This window comes from Equus quagga, chromosome 1 (genome assembly GCF_021613505.1).
Source record: "Equus quagga isolate Etosha38 chromosome 1, UCLA_HA_Equagga_1.0, whole genome shotgun sequence".
Classification (NCBI taxonomy): Eukaryota; Metazoa; Chordata; class Mammalia; order Perissodactyla; family Equidae; genus Equus; species Equus quagga.
The window spans coordinates 100,849,617-100,866,694 of NC_060267.1; the positions used below are offsets into that span (position 1 = coordinate 100,849,617).

Sequence of the window (17,078 nt, forward strand, 5' to 3'; positions counted from 1 at the left end):
CCCTGCTCGGGCTCTGGCTCCGGGGGGCGGCGGGCCGGGCGCGGGGCGGGCGGCCCGGCCGCGTACCCCGCTGGTGCTCCTGCTGCCGTCGAGCGCGCGCCGTCCCCGCGGCGGGCGCGGAGCGCGGGCGCGGCCCCAGCGCGTCGGGCCGGCGGGGCGCGGGGGGGCCCGGGGGCGCTCGGGAGCCAGAGCCCGAGCAGGGTGCTCGGTCTGGGCGGCCTCCCCGCGCCCGGCCCTCCTGCCCGCTCCGCCGCCCGCGCGCCGTGACCTTGGCTGTGGGCTCTCCGCGCCCGGCCTCAGTTTCCCCCCTTCGAGAGGTGTGTGGGAGTGGAGGGGGGGCGGGGAGGACGGGTGCCGCCCCAGCCGCCGACGTCACCGAGCCGGGGCGAGTTGAGGGCGCTCGGGTCGGCGGGGCCGCTGCCGGCGCTGGGCCCGGGGAGCGGAGAAGGGGGCTCTGTGGCCCAGCAGTCCAACCTCAGACTCCCCAAGACCCCTAAATAAACACCTAGCAAACGCAGCCTCACGCCAAGGCCCCTGGGCCCCTCCCACGGAGAACCGCACCCGCGGCGGGCACTACCCAGCCTCCCCACTCCGCAAATGAGAAGACTGAGGCCCAGTCGCACAGCGCGGCGGGGCCGCTGGCGTCCGCTCTGGCACCACGCCCCCCGAGTCCCCTCCAGGACACGCGCTCCTCCCAATTTTGGGAAGAGGATCCCGGTCCGCCGGCAGCACCCCTTATCCCGCACCAAACACTGGCTCAGCACCCACTGGACGCTGGGGATGGGCCACAGCGGCCTGGCAACTGTTACGGGGAAGGGGGTTGCGCAGTCAGAGAGGGACCCAGTCGGTGGGGAAGCAGTGGCGCAGACAGGAGAGGCCGGCCTGGCAGGGGCAGGAAGGGGAGGCGCTCCAGGAGGAGGGCGCCTAAGGAAAAAGCAAGGATGGAAATGCGCGCTGCCCGCCGTGCAGGAGAGAGGGCGCGTGCCGAGGGCCTCGGACACCAGACCAACCAGAAGCGGCCTCCTTCCGGAGGCAGCATGGAGCCCCCGACCAGGTTGGTGCAAGGGCGTCCGTGGTCCGGGCTGTGTTTAGGAAGCGCCCCCTGGTGGCGAGAAGGGGAGAGACAGGAGGCCAGAGGGACGCGGCTGCAGTGGTCCAACAGAGAGGAAGCTGGGTGAGTGATGTAATGCGTCAGCAGAAGGGAGTCTCTGCTGGCCCTCCCACGGATGGGCTCTGTGACCTTGGGCAAGGCACTTCCCCTCTCTGGGCTTTTGGGAGGGAGGGAGCTTGATTTTCAGCTCTGCTATCTGCTGAGCCTGGACACTGGGGCCAGGTGGGAGTGGGCACCGGATCCAGGAAGGAACCGGCAGATATCAGAGGGGAGAGGCAGACATTTCGTTCAGCACTTTATGAATCTTACTTCATTTACTTGAGGTAGAAACTATTATCCCAGTTTTACAGACAAGGGCACTGCAGCAGAAGGCAGTAAGTCACCTGCCCACGCTCACACAGTTGCGAAGTGGCCCGGCTGGGATTTGAGTACAGGCCCGTGAGGCTGCAGTGTCTAAGTGGAGTGCCCGACCACCTCAGTCTTCTGTCTTGAAGCAATTATTGAGCACCTAAGGTGTTCCTAGCATATACAAGGCACTGGTGACAAGCAGAGATGAAGAGGAATGGTCCAGCTCCTGGTGGGTCCTCCTCACCTCATGGCAAGAGTGAGCCATGGCGCCTCATTGGTGCTCACAGCAAACAGGACAGTGGTCACCTGGGGGGGTGGGCTTTTGGGGCCAGGCATGAGCCCCCCCCAAACCCCCTGTCACTCTTTATATGTTGGAAATTTTGTTTTTGAGAACTAGGAGTTAATTTTTTAATTTCAAAGATTTTTTTTGGAGGATGATTAGCCCTGAGCTAACATCCGTGCCCATCTTCCTCTACTTTATACATGGGACGCCTGCCACAGCACGGCTTGATGAGCAGTGCGTAGGTGCACACCCGGGATCCGAACTGGCACACCCCGGGCCGCCGGAGCAGAACATGCGAACTTAACCCCTGCGCCACTGGGCTGGCCCCTGAAAAATATTTTTAAAAAGAGCACTTAAAGGAAGAAAAGATGCTTTTAGTTTTAATAATTAAAAATTCTCTGCTAGAGAAACCACATCCTTTTGTCATCAGTGCCAGGAGTGAGTGACTTGGCTGGTTGGAAGGCAGGTGAGGGAAGTGAGAACAAAGGGTTTAGAATCTGTTCTGCTGGGCAAGTCCCACCACCTTTCTGAGCCTCATTTGAATTCACCTGTAAAAGGGAACCGACACACAGCTCCCCACCCTGCCTCCCTTCAAAGGCTGCTGTAGGATCAGCTGTGATGTGTAGACAGGCTGCGTAAAATGCCTCGGGTAAATAGTCCCAGAAGCCATGAAGGAAAATATTGATAAATTTAAGTATAAAGATTAAAACTTCTGAGTAGAGTGAAAAAAAAACCACACAGTAAAAAAAAAAAAAAAAAAAAGACAAATGGTAAACAAAAAAATATCTGCAGCACATATGCCAGAAGTTAATTGAGGAAAATGAGATGAAAGCTAATTTCCCTGATACATAAAGAGCTCTTTCAAATCGATAGGAAAAAGATGACTAACCAATTAGAAAAAGAGCAAAGGATCTGAACAAGCAGCTCATGGAAAGAGGTTTCGTCTCACTTGTAATTAAGTGCATATTAAAGAAATACAAATCAAAACATAACATGCTCGCCACTGTTTTCATCTACCAAGTTGGCAAAAACGAACAAGGTTGATAATACCTTCTCTGTTGAAGGTGAGAGGAATTGAGCGCACCCAAGAACACCGTTGGCGGAAGTGCCAGACGGCACCACCTTTTTTCGAGGGTGATCTGTCAGAAGTATCCAGCATGCTAATATAGAAGGACAGCAGATTCCGTGTAAGAGTAGGGAAGAGCCTCTCCTCCGCCGTCCAGCAACAGGGGAGGAGAGGCGCACGGAGACGCAGCCATAAGGTCATACATATGTGGGACTTCCTAATTTTTTCCCCCAAAGGATGCACACATACCAAAACAAACTCCTATTGGCGGCTGCCTTTTGGGAGGATGGTGGGGCGTGTGGAATGGGTGTGTGAGGAGCTTTTACTTTTTATTTCATGCTTTTCTGAGGATTTGTTGATTTTTTAAAAGCCACCAGGGGTTAGCTATCTGGGCATAGGCACAGGCTCATGGGCCAATTAAATCTTCTTCTTTACACACATTAAAAAAAATTAAGTAACTGCTAACTTGTATTTAAAAAATTAACTGTTTTTCAAGTGAATAAAAAGTACTGAAATATTCTTATTACCTAAAAGTGCGCTGACAAGGGACTTACTCAACAGACTATCATTGTGATGCATCCTTATGAAGGGAGCCTGTGCGGCCATCACAAAGAACGTGGCTTCCGGACTGATGAGGCACTGTCTCTCAGATGTTCGGTAAGTGGGAAAAGCAAGGGGCAGCCCAGGGTGTGTGGTGTGCTGCTTTTTAGGTGAAAAAGCGGGGTACAGCATGCATGCTGGGACGTGCAGATAGTGTCTTTGACGAAGATGCTCTAGAAACGGGAACAGCGGGGTCCTGGGGAATGCATGAAGTGCTGGAGGCCAGGCTGGGAAAGAGACCACTTTCCACTGACATGTCACGGTTAAATATTTTTTTGTGCTATATGCATGTACTACCAGTTTTTAAAAATTATGTTTAAAAAATAATCCTTTCTGGGGCCAGCCCGGTGGTGTAGTGGTTAAGTTCGCACACTCCACTTTGGAGGCCTGGGGTTTTCGGGTTCAGATCCTGGGTGCCGACCTATGCACTGCTCATCAAGCCATGCTATGGTGGCATCCCACATACAAAATAGAGGAAGACTGGCACAGATGTTAGCTCAGGGCCAATCTTCCTCACCAAAAAAAAAAAAAAAAAAAAAATCCTTTCTGAAACTGGATGGGGAGTTGGGAAGCCTGGTTTCCAGGGCCTGCTCTGATGTGAGCTGGGCTAATCCCTGTGTGACCTTGGGGAGGATCATCTCCCTTCCGAGTCTCTTCTATCTAGTAGACAGGCAGCGTGAATTAAGACGAGGGCCAAGGCTCCCTGCGGCTCTGATGCCATAACAGCCTGAGATCCTTTTCCCTGGAAGAGCCAACCAGATCCAGAATGGCTGCTGGGGAGGTGGGGGCTCCGCTCCTGGGCTTGTGGGAGCAGAGGCCAGAGGTCAGCTGCCTTGGGGACGTTGGCTTGCAGACTTCTAAGATCCCTCCCACTTGCCAATGGGCTGGTCCTTTTTCCTTCTCCAATTCGCAGTGCCCTGCCCAGACACTCTTGGTTCATATTTCCTCTCCAGGTTACTCCTGGCAAGGGTCCCCTCTGTCTGGGTCGGAGGTCATCCTGCGAAGCCAGGACAGATGACACAGCACTGGGCACCACATGGAGCTGAGATGACAGTGGGGGCAAAGCCTCATGCTGGGAAACAGAACCCCCACACCCAGAGGTCCGCCCTGGCCTCAATCCTGCACCCTCCCCCTCCACAGCCGCCGGCAGAGCAGCTCTCCCTGCCACTGTCTCTTCAGTTCACTCCCAGTCATCACCAGGAACCTTCAGTGGCTCCCCACTACCCACCAAACAAAGTAGACACTCCAGCTGAACAAAGTTCTGGCCTCGATTTACCCTTCTAGACCCCCCTCCATCATTTACTGTCTTTTATTTAAAGCAATTTTCAAAATAGAGATTCAGTCACATCCTGCTCAGAACCCTTCTATGGCTCCCATGGCCTGTGGGATGGAGGCGGGGCTCCCCAGGCTAGCACAAAACTGGTTTCTGCCTCCCTGCCTGGCGCCATCTTCACCTGCCTTTTCCAAAGTCAAGCTGTGCAATACTTAATGCCTTTGGAGCACACTGTGTTATTTTACGTCACTGAGTATTTGCACACATTATTTCCTTGGTTTCCTCAGTAGATAAAGAGTTCTTACAAATCAGTAAGAAAAAACCATAAACAACTCAAAAGAAAAATATCCAGTTGATTTAACTAGGTAGTTGAGAGAAAAAATACAAATGGCCTATAAACATACAGAAAGATATACAACCTGACTTATAAAGAAACACAAACCATAATGATGAGATATCATTTTTACCCATCAAATTGGCAAAAAATTCCTAGAATGCTTATGTCTCTTTGTTAGCTGAAGTCCAAACCCATCCTTTATACCCAGCTGCAAAAATGTCACTTCCTCCAGACATCTTGGCTCCCACCGTGCCCTGTACATGCTGAGACAGTGCCTAGAACAGGGCCAGGCATGTGGCAGAAAGTCAGTGCATGTTAGCTATTACAATAGAAATAGCAACTGCCATGCTGTTCTGTAACGGCCAGCTACTGGGACTGCTCACCTGCTTGAAGATCCTGAGGGCAGGGGTGGCGTCCCCTCTGCTCTGCCAGCATCAGCACAGGGCCTGCTACAGAGCTGCACCCACTGGATGGACAAACACGGGGATGGGTGGTGCCTGAGGCAGAGGGCAGGCTGGAGCCTGGCGCTGGCCCTCGGGGCTGCTCTGCTGCTGTGGAGGGGACCATACAGGCCTGTAAGGAACCTCCACTAGTCGGCACCCACTCTGTGTCAGCCAGGCACTGTGCTGGGCTCTTTGCCCACACTCTCTCTATTCCTTGCAATTCTCTGAGATGGGTGGGGCCCCCTCCACTTTATAGGTAGGAGGGAGGTGGGTGACTTCCAAGTGGCTCTTGTGCCCCACGCTGCCTCTGCTGGCCTGTGGGCACTCGCAGATGCATGACTTTGGACATGGAACTTTCCCTGTTTGGGCCTCTACTTTCCCATCTGAGAAGTGGCTCCATATTAAGGGTTTCTCAGACTTAAGAACTGGTGGATCCCTGAGAGTACAGTTTGTAGGGTTCACCAGACCCCACTTTAACAAACGCTGCACCCAGCATAAAATGCCGCCACACGGGAGGGTCCCTCAGGGGCTGCGTGCTCGTAGAAACGACAGGAAAGGCAGCCGCAGACTTCAGGTGGCAGAGCTGCTCCAGAGGGTCACCCCAGTGATCTGGAACACGCTTTCATTAAGATGGGGGAGGGCTGTCATGGTCACGAAAATAACATTTAAAAGATTATTGTATCGTGGTCAATTGATTTTTGATAAAGGTGCCAAGACAGTTCATTGGAAAGAATAGTTTCTTCAACAAATAGCACTGGGACAACCAGCTATCCACATGCAAAAGGCTGCATCTGGACCCTTCCCATCGTACATAAAAATTAACTTAAAATGATCAAAGCTCTAAATGTAAGAGTTAAAACTATAAAATTCTTAGAAGAAAACACAGGAGTAAATCTTTGTGATCTTGGGTTCGGTAATGATTTCTTAGACATAAAATGATTTCTTAGATATAAAAGCATATTAGGGGCCAGCCCAGTGGCGTAGCGGTTAAGTTCATGTGCACCACTTCAGCAGCCCAGGGTTTGCTGGTTTGGATCCCGAGTGCAGACCCATGCTGTGGTGGCATCCCACATACAAAACAGAGGGAGACTGGCACAGATGTTGGCTCTGGGACAATCTTCCTCAAGCAAAAAGAGGAAGATTGGCAACAGATGTTAGCTCAGGGTCAATCTTCCTCACCAAAAAAAAAAAAAAAAAACTGAGATACTTTTCTTAGATATAATGATTTCTTGACACCAAACACATAAGCAATAAAAGAAAAAATTGATAAATTGGATTTTGTCAAAATTCAAAACTTCTGCACCTCAAGAGACACCATCAAGAAAGTGAAAATATAAGCCACAGACTGGGAGAAAATATTTGCAAATCATATAACCAAAAAGAGACTTGTACTTAGAATACAAAAGAAGTCTTATGAGTCAATAATAAGAAAACAATACAATTTTAAAATGGGTAAAAGCTTTGAATAGACCTTTCACCAAAGGAGATATATGAATGGCCAATAAACACATGAAAAGATGCTCAACATCATTAGCCATCCGGGAAATGCAAGTCAAAACCACAGTAAGATACCATTTCACGTCCATTAGGATGGCCTGAATTAAAAAGACAATAGCAAGTGTTGGTGAGAATGCGGGGAAATCAGAACCCTCATTCGTTTCCGTTTCCGGTGGAAATGAAAAACAATGCAGTCACTTTGGAAAACAGTTGGGTGTTTCTTAAAAAGTTTAACACAGAGTTACTATAAGACCCTGCAATTCCACTCCCAGGTATCTACTCAAGAGAAATGAAAATATAGACCACATAAAAACTTGTATGCGAATATTCATAGCAGTATTATTCATAGCAGCCAAAAAGTGGAAACAACTCAAATGTCTGTCAGTTGGACACAACAGATAAACTAAACGTGGCACAGCCACACAATGGACTATTATTCGGCAGTAAAAAGGAATGATGTACTGACACATTCTACAACATGGGTGAACCCTGACAACCTTGTGCCGAGTGATGCCACTTACGTGAAATGCTCAGAAAGGCAAATCTATGGCCATAGAAAGTAGATGAGTGGTTGCTGGGGCCAGGGGTGGGACAAGAGAGTGACAGAAAATAGACATAAGGTTTCTTTTCAGGGAGATGGAAATGATTTGAAATAAAATTGTGATGGTTATACAACTCTGTAAATTTACTAATAATTGTGAAATTGTACACTTAAAATGAGTGAATTTTATGGTATGTAAATTATACCTTGATAAAGCTTCAGGAAAACACATGATGACTAAATGCAATGGCAGATCCTAGATTGGGGTACAAACTTGATATAAAGGACATTACTGGGACAACTGGTGAAGTGAGACTATAAATCGTATATTAGATGCTAAGCATCCTGTCAATGGTAAATTTCCCGAGTTTGGCTTCTGGACCATGGTTATAGAAGAGAATATCCTTGCTCTCAGGAAATATATGCTGAGGTATTATTCAGGAGTAGAAGTCATATTGCGTGTTTGCAACGACTTCTCAAATAGTTCTGGGAGAAATAAATGTTTTTGTGAGTAAAATTTCGCAAAATGTTACTAGTGGTGAATTTGGGTGAAGGGTACATGGGAGAAACTTGTTTTGTATTATTCTTGCAAGTCTGCTTTAAGATTGAAATTATTTCAAACTAACTCTTACAACTTATAAAGAATCTACACGAAAAAGTTATTGTGTGGAACTTGAAGACCCCTGAGAATAAATCCATGGATGCCCAAAGGAGAAAACGCACTGATCTAGTTGTGAACACAGCTGCCACGGGGGGCCCCTGCTCATCACATGTCTGTGGGACCCCCAAAGAGAAGACACAGCCAGAAGCCAGAGGGCAGAGCTGGGACAGGTGCCTGCGTGCCCCACAGCTTGCAGGCATTCATTCGTTCATTCATGCAATAAATACTGCCGAGTACCTATGATGTGCAAGAGGTCAGCCACACACACACAGATCCCTGCCCTCGTGGGGTGCTGATGACGGATGTTGATGAGCAGGTGGGGTGCGGGGAGGGTCCTGCAGGAGGGGGAAGAGGATGTGGCGACCCCTCAGCCTCCCACTAGATACAGAGCCCTGGAGGGCACGGATGGTGTCTGAATCATCCCTGTTCCCTTGGATTATAAGGAAGGCGGAGTCTGTCCCCAGGCAGCAAAGAGCGTCACAGCTGTTGAACACTGGGGCCCACAGCCTAGAGGGAGTGAGCAAACCTGTGGGGCCATCGCAGACCAGCAGAGCTCAGGACAGAACCAGCAAGAGCAGGAGCTGCGGAGGGCGGCTGCAGGCTGAGTGTGAAGGGATGGGGAGAAGGGATGTCAAGAGGGGACCTCACTCCGCTCCCACCACAAAACCAGCGTGGGGCTAACCAAAGTTCGGGCCCCAGGAACAGCAGGAGGTGGCTACCGCCCTGGGCACTGCTCAGAGAGACCTGCTCCTGGAGGTTTCGGGGATTCCCAAGTGGGGAGCTCCTGAATTATTTTAGGGGATCTTGCATCCCATATGCACACCCAACATGGCTGGTAAACCAAAAAAATACTGTTTCACACATCAACATCTTTCAAACCAAAACAGATGCTGCTGCGATGAATAAAATTCATAGACTTCAAATTCATCCAAAATGGCTCTTAGTGGCTTATTGCAGTTTTTCAGTCGTGCACACTAACCCTCCTGTCTGGGGCTGTGTGCGAGGGCGGGGAGGGAGGCTTCTCACAAGTTTTGATGATGAAAAGCCATCCTCCCTTTACTGGAAAAGCGCGGGCAGTGCGCGAGGAGCCCCTTGCTTCCTGGTGGGGAGGGACGCGGCTTGCTCCAAGGGCTCCCCCTCAGCTCATCTCTCAGGCTCTGGCTGCCCTGAGGTCAGGGTGGTCACAGTCAGGCCCAGCAGGAAGGGTGCCCAGCACGTACTGCGTGTTACCAGCCCACCTGCCCTCAGCAGACCTGGAGCCCCTCGAGGGCAGCACGTGGGGTGAGGCAGTTACTTCTGAGTCTCCGGCGGCCAGGGCAGGGCCGGGGTGACCAGGAAGGTGGGTGGCTAGGAGGGCAGCTGGACGAAGGGGCTGAGCTGGGCTCCAGCCGGCTGACTCCTGGCTCTCCGCTTCTTAGCTCTGTGGCCCCTGAGCACTCAGAATGTCACTAGTGAGAATGGGGAGCTGAGTTTTTTAAAAATTTATTTGATTTTAATTAGTTAAAACTTAAATAGCCACCTGTGGCTCATGGCTTCTGTCCTGGGCACAACTATGGTGCTTAACAGTGACACAGAATGGAGCCCACTTGGAAGGTGAGCCGCCAGCTGAGACCCCACCCATTCCCAGCATCCACAGACGCTGCAGGGCCTGGGCCAGCCTGGCTCCCTCACCTGGTCTGGCTCAGGGACTCGCGCTCGTCCGTGGACACAGAGCTCCCTGCAAGGTGGGGTACACAACCCAGGGACTCTGCACTCACGGGCAACTGAAGGGGTCTTCAAGGGCCATCTTACCAGGGTAGTTTTTCCTTCATATACAATGACTTTAGAACTTGTTCCCCTCGCCCCAACCTTTGTAAGATAAGAACCCAGCAAAATCCCAATGATACGCACTGTGATTGCAAAATATAGCCACAAACTCCCCCCATCCTGGTGCCCAGGCCCCTCCTCCATGGGACTTGTCCCCTCCTCCGCCCATCCACAGGTGGGGTCCATTCCTCCCTTGGCCACGCGACTTTCTTTGCACAATAGAATGCAGCAGACATGACAGCTGAGCCAGTTTGGGGACTGGCCCTCAGGACGTCTTGCAGCTCCAGCTTCATCCTCTTAGAACGCGGCCCTCAGACTGCCGTGGACGGAAGCGGCCTGTCCACTGGGGGCTGCATGGAGGGGATCCAAGGGGATCACCAGGACTGAAGCTGGCCTGTCCACTGGGGGGCTGCATGGAGGGGATCCGAGGGGACCACCATATAAAGAAGGCGGTCTGCCCTTTGGGCAAGGGGCCACGAGGAGGGGAACTGAGGTGCCCTGGCACCAACTGCAGCCCTGTGAGTGAGGCCATCTTGGACCCTCCAGGTCACTGATCCTCCAGCTGACCGCAGTGAACCCGTGAGCCTCGGAAGACCACCGGAACTGTCCCAACTTCCCAACCCACAACATCAGGCACAGTAAGAAAGGAATGCTGTTGTAAGCCCTACATTTTGGGTATTTGTTCACAGAAAATACTAACTGAAACACACATGCCACATTCATCATGAGAGAGACTGCCTGGGGTATCATAGCTCACAGCCCAGCTCAGGGTCGCAGGAAGCAGACCCACGGCTCTGAAACATTCCTTGGATCCTTGGAGGTAACATGGGACATACAAGCCATCTCCACAGCCCCCAGGGGAACTCACCTGCCCCTTTAAACAGAACAGAGACTGAGTGTGTTGGGGGAGCAGCCCCTGGGAGACCCCTGAGGTCTGCTCTCTGAGCCAGGGTCTGACGGGTGCCAGGTGGGGCTGGGCGAGCCAGGGTCAGAGGGTTTCTAGGTGGGCGGCCCCTCTGGCCCGGCTCTCCTGGTACATTGACAGTACGGGTTACAAAGCCCTTGGGGGTCTTGCCATGGGTGGCAGACAGGCCTCCAACTCCCAGCCGTGGTCACGAGGAGAGGCCAGGAGGAGGCTGCCACATTGGGGACTGGGACCATGCATCTTCATGCGGTGAGGGTGGGGACGCAGACCCCTGGCAGAGGGTTGTGGAGCTGTCAGCAAAGGACCCCGCTTTCAGTTGACACACAGCATCCAGGTGCATGAGGGGGGCCCTTCTACCGTAGCGGGCTCAATGGCCATTTCAGTCACCCAGGTGATGGGGTGGTGGGGCCACCCGCTGGGGGCAGCTGCCATCTGAGAGGAGGGCAGATGCCAGGCTCAGCCTCCTTGGGGGTAGGGAGCCTGCGAGCCTCTCCCCACCTACCCCCTCCCCCACCACAGTCAACCCTCCAAATGCCAAAGGAAAGCCCAATTCTGGGTCCCAATTCTGATGCTGCCACTTTCCGCCTGGCAAGGACCATGGACAAGTCACTTGACTTGCCTCGGTTTCCCCATCTGCAAAACAGGGCACCTGTTCCTACTCGATGGGACTGCCGTGAGTGGTAAATGAGGCGGGAGCTGGGACGGTTCTGGTGCACACGGTACAGCGTGACACGTGTTCGGCACTCACAGAGTGGCCTGTCATTACTGCTGCCACTGGAAGCCTCCTCAGGCCCCCCAGCTGTCCCGCTAGTCTGTGCTGCTGCATCACGGAGGAGGGTGTCGGGGTTCCAGGATGCAGTCCTGAGGGGCTCTCTGTGGCCTGCTTCTCTGGGGTAGCTGCGCTTGCAGAGGAAAAGAGGATTGTGACGTAGGTCCTGGCTGTTTGAAGCTTGGGGCTGAGCGTAGATGTCTCTCCCTGTTTCTGGGGCCCCACCTCTTACCCTGTCGCCTTTGGTCAGGAGCCCCAGCACATTCAGCTTGTCATCGGTACCCCTCTTGACTCCCCTCCCTGGCTAAACTCACAGAATCCCTGGGCCTGTGGGAGAACAGCTGGAGGGTTTCTGAAAGGCCTTCCCACTCTGACTTTCTGTACTGCAGGGAAGCCAGTCAGAGGGCGGTGACACCGTGCTTGTGTAAGTCCATCCAGCCTCTCCAGTGGGCCAGGAGCCGCTGTCCCTCCGTCTGACCTCGCCTGAGATGGACAGAGCAGCAGTGCCTGGCATGGAGCTCCTGTGGGCTCCACGTGCCCCCAGCCTGGGTTCACATTCCACCTCTGACAACACTGAATAAGCTTGGCCAAGGGACCTGACCTGAAGCTCAGTTTCTTCATCCATAAAGTTATGAGTGCCGCAGAAAATCTGACTGGCTCTGGGGTAGCACATGTGTCTCCCCTTCGGTGAGGGGATTTCAGAGAGCCACCACCCGTGTCTGCTTTTTACAGCCAGGAACGAGCCGGCACTGACAGGACTCACGACGAGGCAGGACACTTTTAGGGACAAACATCTTCAGGATGTAGGCACCAGATTTTTTTGGACAGAAAGAGACTGCATTTCCTGCACAAAGTCATCCTAGAATCCAGTTACAAAGTCTTTGCATACGGGTCTCAGCCCTGCCCAGCAGACCCCCGCACTGAAAAGCCCCTGTGACAACACGAGACCCCAGAGGACGACATGGTCTATCTGAAGGGCTGACAGTGCCCAGCACACACAGACGCACCACCACCACCAGCTGTTATTATTACGGGTGTCACTGTGTCTCCAGAGGAGGCTGGAGCCCCAGGGAGGGGCAGTGGCCTGCCCTGGGCACACGGAGTCGGGGCAGAGCTGGGGTTGTGTCTATGTGCAAAGAGAAAATGTGGTTACTTATGTGGTTCTCGGTGGTTCTGAAGTTTGGGCCTGAGGCCGCTTCTCCCTGTGGCGCCCCTCCACCACCATCACCCCCACCCTCAGTCTGGGCTCCACGGCCAAGCAGGACAGGTGGCCGTGACCACCAGGCTGCTGGACACTGCCCCTCCCCCATCGCCACTCAGAGGTGGGCCTCAGCTGGCCCTGCCTTCAGCAAATGCTTAACGAACGAGGTGGGACATCCCCTAGCATGGAGCCCAGCCCTCACGCCCGGTGGAGGTGGGTCCAGCCTATCCAGATGCCCTCCCCTGAGAGGGGGTGCCGGAAGGCCCCTGCCCTCTCTCCTTGGAGCCCCAGTTCCTGGGCAGCTGTCCACCTGCTCTGCCCTCTGCCACCAAGCCCATCCCGCATCTTTGCTGGCCACCTCCTGTCCACTGGTCCCCTCCTCAGAGAGGCTCCTGCTGACGGCCTGGCTGAAGTGGCGTCCACCAAGTCATCCCCCAGCCACCTGCCTTCTCCTCCTCATAGCACCGTCTGGTCCCACCGTAGCTGACTCATCTTCTGTCCCCCAGCCCCTTAACGTCAGTCCCAGGGGGAGGGTATCCTGTCTGACTTCCTGACTGTTTTGAGTAGCACCTGGCATACAGTAGGTGCTCAGTAGATATTAGCTGAGTGATTTATTAGTAGAACAACTCACTTGACCTACTCCCAGGGCAGGAAGGGAAACCGTGGGGGGAAAGGGGTGTCCAACTGCCCGGTGGGAAGGAGACTCACCAGAAAATGACATCCCATGGGGTGGGCATTCCCTAAGCCTCTCAGCGACCTGAGGTGGTGCTTAGTAAGCCATTTCCCAGATAAGGCAACTGAGGCCCAGAGAAGTGAAATGACTTGCCCAAGGCCACACAGCTTGTACACAAGACAGCTGGGTCATCAAGCCCAACTTTCTTAGGATCTATAGCCGTTCATCCCTCTGAGAGTTCACCTTACAAAGGAATCGTCACAGACAACATTTAGTGACACCTGCAAGGTGCCAGGCAGGGGGCCAGGTGCTCTCCCAGGGTTTTCATTTGCCCGCTCTGCGAGGGGATTATAGGTCCATTTTGCAGAGCAAAAGCCAGGCCCAGAGCATCCATGTGATGCGCCCCAGGCCTAGGCAAGGCAGCAGCCCACCCAGGACTCGTGCTCAGGCCGCCAGACTTCCCCACGTGATGATGGCAAGGTTAAGGCGTGCCACACCCCACTGCCTCTGTTTCCCCTTTGTGCAACGAGGGTGTGGGCAGGATGACCTCTGACATGGTATGACATCATCAGGGAGGGGGACTCTTGTCTGGGAAGTCTTAGGGCTGAAAAGGGAAGTGAGGAGTGGCTGTTTCCCCATCGCGCCCGCTCCTCACCCTGGCCGTGAGCCAGGTGGGTGGTGACCCCCCTTTGACTGCTTCCTCCGGAAGCTCCCCAGGAAATGCCCCTGTGCCCACAGCCCGAGCCCAGCCCAGCCTCCAGGCCCAGGAGCCTCAGCCCCTGATCCTCCTGCTGAGACCAGCCCAGGCAGAAACCAGCGTGCAAAATAACTACTAGGCATGTACACGTCTGTCTGTGGACATACACACCAGCCTCCTGCCCCTCTGCCTCCGGCTCCCCGCCCGTCCGTGCTCCATCCAGGCTCCCGCGGCAGCCTCTTCTGACTCAGGGGGGACTCCTGCCAGGCGGCGCAGCAGGTGGCTAAGAGCCTGGGATTTGGGGTCCAGCAGATGTCGCCTGAGGTCATTTGCTAACTGGCAAGTGACTGTCTCTCCCTGAGCCTCGGTCTTCTCATCTGCAGAAGAGGGGTCGTGAGAGACCCTCCCTCATGGGGCCGACAGAAGGGGATGGCGCGTCCTGTCACTTAGTGCAGCGCCTGGCGGGCCGCGCCAGATCACAGTGGTGATTCGCGTGTCTTGCCAGCCCAGCCTCCCACTCGCCTCGGGACGGCACTCTAGCTTTCTTTGGTGAGTGCTCCTCCCTCACTCCCAGGGCATCTAATTGTGTCAGCTAACTCTCCCGAACTCCAGAGGACTCCGCCCCTGCCAAAGGGGTCGGTCCAGGGATGGGCATGTGACCCAAGCTAGACCAGTGTCTGCTCTGGGAATTCTGTAGGAACTGTTTCCGCTGGGGTTATTAGCTATAACACTATTGTAAGCCTGGAGCTGCCGAGGCCATCATGAGAAGAGAGGCCTCCTGGGAACAAAGTCATGAGAGACGAAAGAAGAGAAAAAGACACTGGTGTCTGGAGACACAGTTTGAGTCCCTGAATCACACTGTACCTGAAGCCCTGTCTGTCTTAGAAATCGAAGACAATAAATTCAGCTTTTGGCTCAAGACAGTCTGGGTTTTTTGTTTGTTTTTATCACTTCAACCAAGAGAGTACCGGTTAATACAACCTCCCTGCTCAAAACCTCAGATGGCTCCTCTGTGCCCAGAGCAGGAGGCTGGGACCCTAGACTCCAGGCCCCACTTGCCTTCCTTTTTGGTCTCAGCTCCGGCTCATCCCTCCCAGGCGCCAGGCCACCCAAGGTTGATGGCTGTTCCCCAAACACACCACAGGGACTCAACCTGAAGGTTCCCCTCCACGTCTTCTCCACTCTCTCCACTTGGCCACTTCCTGCTCACACTCCAGACCCGGCTCCGACGGCACCTCCCCCAGAAATCTCCCTAAACAGCCCTCCATCCCTCGGAACAGCCAGCGGCGTCTGCCTCTGGCCTCCCACCACTCTCTAATTATATCCTAGGGTATAGTTCAACAGTTTTTTCATTTTCCTCTTCAAAAAACTCTGTCTCACTGTATCATTTAAGAAATGAACACCTTGGATTGACGTGGGATTTGACAAGTTCAAAATTTGGTTTTAACTCATCAAGTGCATTTCCTGAACTCTGGGCCTAACGGGCAGAGGCTGAATGACCCAGGACCTGTCCTCAGGGGGCTGATAGTCTGGACCAGACAATTTCCCAAGGACGAACCATTCAATTCCATGTTTTCGAAAATGATAATTTTTTAAAATGTTCTATTCAGGGGCTGGCCTGGTGGCGCAGCTCTTAAGTGCACACCTTCCGCTGGGGCTGCCCAGGGTTCACCGGTTCAGATCCTGGGTGTGGACATGGCACCGCTTGGCAAAGCCATGCTGTGGTAGACGTCCCACATATAAAGCAGAGGAAGACAGGCACGGATGTTAACTCAGGGCCAGTCTTCCTCAGCAAAAAGAGAAGGATTGGCAGCAGGTGTTAGCTCAGGGCTAATCTTCCTCAAAAAAAAAAAAGTTCTATTCAAACTGAGGACATTTCTTTTACTTGGCGATAATAATCACTGATATTTATTAAGCCATGGCCATGTCATTGCACATGGGCATGCCCACACATAATGGTATTTAATCCTCGCCCTGTGAAATACAATCCCCGCTTTACAGATGAGGAAACTGAGGCGCAGAGAGGTAGGGGCTGCCCAAGGGGTTACAGCAACCAAGTGGGGAGCTGAGATCTGGTCCCCATCTTCCTGGTCCCACCACGTCCTTCCCCTTGGCCGATCTCAGCTGTGCATGAACACTGTTTGGAGGCAGCTCAGAAGTGGTTTAAAACTGTGCTGCTTACAGCTCAGGACCAGCTGGCTTCTGCGGTTGCTCATGAGCAGGTGGCTGTCCACACCCGCTTCGGCACGGGGTCTTTGGCCTCGCAGTTCCCACCAATGCCGGTCCCCTTGTTTTACAGGCGTGGGTTTCAGATGCAGTGCTTGCTTCCGGCTGCCGCTGCGACCAGAGGTGTGGCGGTTAGTCTGCTGGGAAGGTGTTTCAATACACAAGTGTTTTGAACGTGTCAACTTCCCCATATGTCCCTGCCATGGGAGGCATCTTGATGGCAGATCAGACGCCACTGAGCCTGGCCAATGGGTGCGTCCCAAATTCTGAGTCTGCAGGGTAATGTGTTTGATTGACTCCTTTAGAAAAGGCACTGTTCTGGCACCTGTTTCATCCTCTGTAACCTGGAGATGAAGACCCTCCAGGGGCTGTTGTGTGGCTGGAATGAGGCAACAGATGCAAAGTTATGGGCACACAGTAGGTGCTTACTAACTGCTCATTCTTTCCTGTCCTCACAGCCTTGAGGCCAGGCCATTTTTCACCCACGCACAGGCCCAGTGGCCCCCTTGCCCTGCACAGGCACCCATCCTGACCTCTGAGCCCCACCTGGAACTCCACAGCCAGGCCAGCCCCACTGTGTGCGGATCCTGGACAGCCCGAGCCCCAGGCGGGCCCCAAGGG

The 17,078-nt window shown here is 53.4% G+C and overlaps 1 protein-coding gene and 1 long non-coding RNA gene across 3 annotated transcripts in view; one reads left to right on the top strand and one right to left on the bottom strand.

Annotated features, from left to right (window-relative positions):
* The window catches only part of IQSEC1 (IQ motif and Sec7 domain ArfGEF 1), a 129,204-nt gene that overhangs the window by 101,680 nt on the left and 10,446 nt on the right, over positions 1–17,078 (bottom strand). The window lies entirely within an intron of this gene.
* On the top strand, positions 75–6,480 carry LOC124238839 (uncharacterized). The gene is made up of 3 exons (XR_006888414.1): positions 75–1,054; positions 3,370–3,465; positions 4,362–6,480. It is a non-coding gene; the product is annotated as an uncharacterized LOC124238839 (long non-coding RNA).